The sequence below is a fragment of the Ranitomeya variabilis genome, chromosome 4, assembly GCF_051348905.1.
Source record: "Ranitomeya variabilis isolate aRanVar5 chromosome 4, aRanVar5.hap1, whole genome shotgun sequence".
Lineage (NCBI taxonomy): Eukaryota > Metazoa > Chordata > Amphibia > Anura > Dendrobatidae > Ranitomeya > Ranitomeya variabilis.
In genome coordinates, this window is record NC_135235.1 from 172,511,600 (window position 1) to 172,517,941 (window position 6,342).

Genomic DNA, 6,342 nt, shown 5'->3' on the forward strand with positions numbered 1-6,342 from the left:
CGAAAAAACGCATCCTGCAAAAGTGCTTGCAGGATGCGTTATTTCTGCATTGACTAACATTAGCAACGCATTTGCGACGCAATGACACACGTCGCAACCGTCCTGCGACGGACCGTCGGGAGCAAAAAACGTTACATGTAACGTTTTTTGCTCCCGACGGTCCGCTTTTTCCGACCGCGCATGCGCGGCCGGAACTCCGCCCCCACCTCCTCGCACTTCCCCGCACCTCACAATGGGGCAGCGGATGCGCTGGAAAAATGCATCCGCTGCCCCCGTTGTGCGGCGGGGACAACGCTAGCGTCGGGGACCTCGGCCCGACGCACGGCGACGGGCCGAGCCCGACGCTAGTGTGAAAGTAGCCTTATATGTTACTTTGTGTAGAGGCTGTCAGTCTGTTTTGGTTGTGCTGGATCTGTGCTGCAGTCATCTGTATTCACTTTCCTTGATTAGTCTTCTACTTAACCCCTTACTGCCATCGGACATACTATTACACCAACAGCAGTATTCCCCGCTTTGATGTGGGCTCCGGCAGGTGAGCCCACCTCAAAGCCAGGACATGTCAGCTGTTTTGTGACCTGACGCCCTGTCGTCGGCGCGCATAGCAAGTCAGCAATTCTACTACATAGAGGCCTCTATGTTGCAGAGCCGATCAAGTTGTGGCAGCTTCTAGCCTCCCATGGAGGCTACTGAAGTATGCCAAAACTAAACATTTAAAAAAGATAGAAAAAAATAGAAAAGTTCAAATCACCCCCCCCCCCCCTTTCGCCCCATTCAAAATATAACAATAAAAAAAAATTAAACCTACACCTCTTTGGTATCGCCGCGTTCAGATTCGCCCGATCTATCAATAAAAAAAAAGGATTAACCTGATCGCTAAACGGCGTAGTGATAAAAAAAAAGTAAAAACTCCAGAATTAATTATTTTTTTTTTTTTTTTAGCAAAGTTTGGATCTTGTTTCAGTAAAAACGCCAGAATTAATTATTTTATTTTTATTTTTTTAGCAAAGTTTGGATTTTTTTTCACCACTTCGTTAAAAAAAGAAGCTAGACATGTTTGGTGTCGATGAACTCGTAATGACCTGGAGAATCATAATGGCAGGTCAGTTTTAGCACTTAGCGAACCTAGCAAAAAAAAAAAAACAAGTGTGGGATTTCACATTTTTTGCAATTTCTCTGCACTTGGAATTTTTTTCCCATTTTCTAGTACACGACATGGTAAAACCAATGGTGTCGTTCAAAAGTACAACTTGTCCCACAAAAAATAAGCCCTCACATGGCCATATGGACGGAAAAATAAAAAAGTTATAGCTCTGGGAAGGAGAGGAGAGAAAAATGAAAATGCAAAACCGAAAAAAGCTCCGGGGATAAAGGGGGGCATGCTAGCTCCTCCATCCATTGTCAATCGTACACTTGCTGCTGCCTGTGTAAGACTGATCCCTCTGTGCCTGGCCCAGTCTGACTTTATTCCCTTCCTGGACTTAGACTATTTGCTTGTGACCTGACTTCTCTTGTGCCTGCTCCCTGTAAACTGTCTTGTCTTTCTGCTTTTCCTGACCTCGGCCCCTGAATTGTCTCTGACTTCCCCTTGTTGTACTGCGCAATTTCCTGGACCTGACCTCGGATTGTCTGACCTCCCTTTACTTATTCTGTAAGTAGTACATACTTTTGCTATGTGTTATTGGGCCGGGATCACACATGCGAGAAATACGGCCGAGTCTCGCATGTTAATACCCCGCATTGCCGCTGTCACTCAGGAGCGTAGCGTGCGGCCGCAAAGCAATACATGCAGCCGCACGCTTCGCTCCTGAGTGACCTTGTAGTCCTTCTCTCCACTTCTGGGACTAATATTTACTATAGTGACTCGCGACACAGCAGAGCTATGTCTTCTAGACTGTGTATAACCCCGCCCACACCCCTGACTTAGACTTTCCTGTGTGCATTTTCAGCAAGCTGCCAATCAGTGATGGGGGCGAGGTTACAAAGAATAGCCTGACTGATCTGCACATGAGATGTAGTCCTCTAGTAGTCTTCTGCTGATAACATACTGATTGTAGTGAAAATACCACACACAGCCTAATAAGTGAAAGCTCTATGGAATCAGGCTCTATACTCTGATATTATGCTACTCCCAGATTAAATAGCAGAAACCTGCTGAAGATTCCCTTTAATTTCTTAGTCTCCATTGAATGGAAATGTAGCTTCACTTTGGTACTCTGCCTGAATGATGAGTTTGCTAGATCCACACAATGTGACCACAGGACTGATGTGTATGCTGTGTTGCCAAGAACCACAAAGCATGCGTTATTTAGAGTGGACCACATGGTTCTTATGTGTATCACCTGTTCTTGCGATGAAACCATAGCAGATTGCAGAATCACATGGTACTTGTCTTTGATGGAAATCCTATAGTCCCATTTTTGAACAAAGCAGCTGATTTAAAATCACACTTTTTGCCCAGGATGGCCTTGCCCTAGTTTTATTTACCGGTGTCATTGCCTGGAGATCAGTAGGGATTATGAGCTGAACAATCGTCTTCTGTAGTTGCTGGCGCGCTTAGGTCCTGGACAGTAGTTGTGACCAACTCTGGATTTTAACATGCTAGTAAACTGCTGTAGTAAACTGAAAGAGGAATTCGGGGATCTCTGGCAGGCGGAGTGTAAAACTTTGGATATTTGGTGAGATTGTCTCTTTAAAGGTAATCCAGCAATACCCTTACAAGGCCAGTCAATTAGTGAGAAACCGTTTGAATTGATATGCAAATGAGACTGAAGATCTATAGAATATATGAAGCTTTTGTCACTCCAGTTGTATTCCTCACCCAGCACCACCGCCTCCTCCTGCTGACTGACGGCTCATTTTTCTGAAATTACACAGCACAGAGGCTGTCAGTCCAACAGGTGGAGACAGCACTGGGCAATGTAGATAGACTCACTCGGCTGCTAAAAGAGGTAGTCACTGGAACACTTTCCATTTAAGTTTTCAACTGGTTTATTAAATCTGTACTGCATAAACCTGTCCAAAATTGGGTAAATCAACACGGCCCTGGCATAACGGGAAAACAAAATAACATACATTACAGTCTGTGTCTGCGGAGATCGCCTGCTCAAGGGAACAATAAGAAGGTTCAGTTCTCTTTAACAAGAGCACAGCTCTGGAGTTCTCTGAAGTATCCCAGAAACGCCCTAACCTGTTTCTTCTAAATCGATTGCGGCCAATTTTGGATAGCCTACTTTGTTCACTTGCGGCCTTATTTTGCCCTTCTAACGATATAGCCTAAGTATTTGGCCTCCTCTTTCCTCATGGTGCACTTCTTTGGATTCATGGTAACCCCACCTTTCTCAGCGCATCCAGTACCGCCTGCACCTTCTGCAGATGACTTCCCCAATCTGGGCTGAAGATCACAATATCATCGAGGTAAGTTGCAGCGTACTTTTTGTGGGGGCTGGGACCGGTCCATTGCCCTCTGGAAGGTGACTTGGGCTCCCTGCACCCCGAAAGGCATTCTGGTGTATTAGAAGCCATCGTCACATGTAGAGAAGGCCATCTTCTTCTTGGCACTGTGGGAGAAGAATTTGCCAGTACCCTTTCGTTAGGTCAAGGGTGGTGATTTATTTTGCTGACCCTAGCCTCTCCATGAGTTCATCAGATACTTATCGAACTTGATCACCTCATTCAGCTTTCTATAATCGTAACAAAAGCGCCATCCGGCTTTGGCACAAGGACAGTGGGGTTGAACCAGCCGCTCTTTGACTCCTCAATGATGCCCAGGCTCAACATTCTCCCCACCTTCTTCTAAATGACCTCTCGGCAGGCTTCGGGAATTTCATATGGCTTCAGGTTTACCCACACATGCGGTTCAGACAGAATTTTATGCTGCACGACCTGCATACATCCTGGCAACTCAACAGGTCTCGGTTCCACTCCAGAGTTCTTAGCACTGTTGTTACTGGGCTGGTGACAGTGTCTCTGCCACATTGACATCCTCGGTTTTGGGATTGGCCCTTATACACGTAGTTTCCACTGGTTCCCTGTTTCGCCACAGCTTAAACAGGTTGACATGGTACACCTCGTACGGTTTTCTTCTCCCTTTCTGATGGACCTTGTGGTTGACGTTGTCCAGCTTTTCAACCACTTCGTATGGCCACTGCCACATGGCCAGAAATGTACTTTCGACAGTGGGAATCGGCACTAACACCCGATCTCCAGGGTTAAACTGTCTCGGCCTCGCCGACCAATTGTAGACTCTTATCAGCGCCTCTTGTGCCTGAAGGAGGCTCTCTCACAATCGGCATCACCTTCGCAATCCACATCACCTTCGCAATCCTTTTCTGCCTCTGGGCCACATGCTCTGATGCTCCGGAGGGGTGCTGTCTGTCTGCGGATGTAGGACTGATGTTTTGAGTTGCTTAATCTGTAGGGCCTTACACCACTAAGAGTATGGGCATTATTAATAGGCTGTAAACCAGACACTGTGCATTACCTGTGTTTGACCAGCGCCCTATACAAGCCTCATTTGTGTAATCAGATACTAAGCAATCGCCCCCTCCATGAGTTGGTAGATTGTGAGTGATTGCCTCATCAGTATTTTGCACCTGTATTACCACCATCACTTTATATCACATGGGCTCGCTGCATCCTGTGAGTGCACTAGTTCAGATACCTGGACAGGTAAGCAATCCCATTGTGCTGTTTTAATTTTTGGAGGATTTTTAGTCCTCTTCTTGCGGTTTTTCCTTACACCACTCCGTCATCAGTTTAGACATGAAAGAGTTCCTTGGTCCGTCAAGATCTCCATTGGCAGGCACGTCCAGGAAAAAATATTGACTAGCTCTCGGGCTATACTCCGGACGGAGAAGTTTCTCAGTGGTACCGCCTCAAGGTACTGTGTTGCATAGTCTATGACCACCAGGATATATTGGTGAACACCGGTAGACTTATCGGACTCCTAGTTAAGATTCATAGCATTGCAGGCGAAATGGGACTTTTATAATGGGAAATAGCCCTAGGAAACTTCGGAAATGAGAGACTGGGATAGACAAGTGGGACAGGACGGCAAAAGTTAACAATCTCTCTGTGACATCCAAGCCAGTAGAACTTCTGAAGGACCTGCTTTTGAGTTTTATCTACTCCCATATGCTCACCCAAGACATGAGAGTACTAACACCCAGTACTAACCGTTGCTCAGTTACCTCCCCCCTCAGTTTAGTAACTCGATATAGCAAGTCTCATTTACTGCAAAGTATGGAAACCTGGTGTCAGCCCCTGGCTCTTGAGAGACCCCATTTAGAACACTAACATTATTAAATGCCCCTTTTAATGTAAGGTCCTTCATTTGAGCAGTCCCAAAATTTTCACCGGTCACCCCTAACTCAGGAATATCGGCCTCAGGGGACACTACCTCCTCATCCCCTACAAGGACACAAAAAGGAAACCCGTCAGACTCTGTGGGTGGTGACACTTCTTCAGGGGCGAACTGTTTCTTCTCCGAGTAACCGAACCCTGTCCCCTTCTACCACAAGTCCCAAAACAAACAAAAATCCTGGCCTATGATAATGGGGTGCAATAAGTCCTGGACCACGCCAACCTTATGTAACTCAGTATCTTTTGCCATTTCAGCTTCCATTCTGGCCACTGGACAGTCTTTAGCATCCTCGTGGATGCATCGGATGCCAACCTTCTTCCCAGGGATCAGTAGAGGAAGTGTAGGCCTCACTAGGGTCACCAAACTCCCTTAGTTTAGCAGTCTCGTTTCTTTCAGACCATTTACCTTTACGTGACAAGCTTGTCGCCCCTCGCTGGGTGAACCGTTCACACTGCAGGCTGGATACGCATGAACAGCGGCATCCCAGGTTACAGGCCATCTGCTTGGAGGTCAGGAGGCAACGGGCAGCTATATGGCCTGGGTCGTGACCTTTCCAGAATATAATATATAATATCGTAAGCAGGGACCTTTGTCACTATTTCCCCAGCCCATTTGGACCTTGGACGCCTCACCACCTTTTGGGCCTCCGCCCTCTGTTGGAACCCCAGGTATGGAGTGGCTTGCCTCCCCACGGAACCCTCAACCCCCTGATACCTTTTGACCTGGTCATTGGCATTCCAGAGATCACCCTGGGCAACCCAAGTCTGCATTGACCTCGGAAGGGAGTGCATGGACCTGTCCATCACCACAAGCTCTGTCATCTGCGCAGGGGCAGAGAATTCTGGCTGCAACCATTTTTGGACCAGGTGTAGCTGATCATACATTTGGGAGTGAGGGGGTTTGTCACAATGATATGCCCAGCAGTGGACCCGTTGTGCCCTGACAGTCATTGTCACCTCCAAGAGTGCCAAAATTTCAGT